Here is a 1201-nt window from a genome sequence, read left to right on the forward strand (position 1 = left end):
TGATGGCGTTCGACTGTATTGATGATACTAAGCTTGTGAAGCAGATAATCATATTTTTAAGCAGATAATCATTTTTTACCTAACATAGTAGCTGAGAAATATGGAAGAAAGATCCTGTTATATCTACTGAGCCCCAGAGATCCTGCACACACAGGCCGAGAAATCACTGATGTTCTGCAGAGAAGAGATGGAAATGCACACAGAAAGAAAGACTCAGAAATCCGCCCACGCAAGCTGTTAGAATCCATTTCTCCAGCTTTGTTAAGCTACCTGCAAGGTTATTTCTCTTTGGTGAATTTTTTTCTAGGTTCTGACTTCTACATCTGAGATTCGATCTCCTGCATGATCTAATCTGTGTTTAATACTTTCAAGGAAGTTTGTGATTTCCTGTATTCCAGCCTTCACCTCTAACAGTTCCATTAGATTCTTTTTTATGATGTTTATTTCCTCTTTCATATCATGAAAGAACTTCCTCACTTTCTGAAACTCGTATCTCTTTTTTCCTGCATGTTCTGAAGTTCATTTTCTCTTTCTTTCTTCTCTGCATCTCTGTTAGCTTCGTCATTATGAAGATTCTAAATTCTTTGTCTGACATGTCCATGAGTTCCATTTTACTGTCTGTGGATGAGGACAAGTTATTCTTTTCCCTTGGGGGAGAGATAGTTTCTTGTTTTTTCTTTTTATATATTTCTCATGCCTCTGCACTAGTGTCTTTCTAGTCACCTGATGGATTATACATTTTTTTCCTAACCTTTTGGAGTTAAGTCTGAGTGTTAAGATAAATGCAGGAGGAGGTGATCTAGAATCCCTCTGCAGTTCTAATGTTTTTTCCTTTTGTGCAGCAGATTCAGTGGGAATGGAGGATTACTCTGACCTTAAAGGTTACTCATATATTTGTCTACATTGTACCCAGATCTGTCTAGACGTCTACTCAGTGTGTGGAGGCTGAGCAGCAAAGAGAGAAAGGTAAAAGAAAAAGGAAAAGGAAAATAAAACAAAGGGATTAAAACAATGAGAAAAAGACAATGATAAAAGAAAAAAATTAAAGGAAAAAATGAAATCCGCACAGGGTGCTTGCATGCCACTTGAAAGGGGCCACTCAGGGCTCACGTGTAGGTGGCTTCTGGAAAAGCCTGTGATTGGACTGTCTTCTGTGGGAGGGAATGTGAAGATTAGCGAGATAAAGGAGAGTCAGAGAGCC

This window comes from Tupaia chinensis, unplaced genomic scaffold (genome assembly GCF_000334495.1).
Source record: "Tupaia chinensis unplaced genomic scaffold, TupChi_1.0 Scaffold145301_1, whole genome shotgun sequence".
Classification (NCBI taxonomy): Eukaryota; Metazoa; Chordata; class Mammalia; order Scandentia; family Tupaiidae; genus Tupaia; species Tupaia belangeri.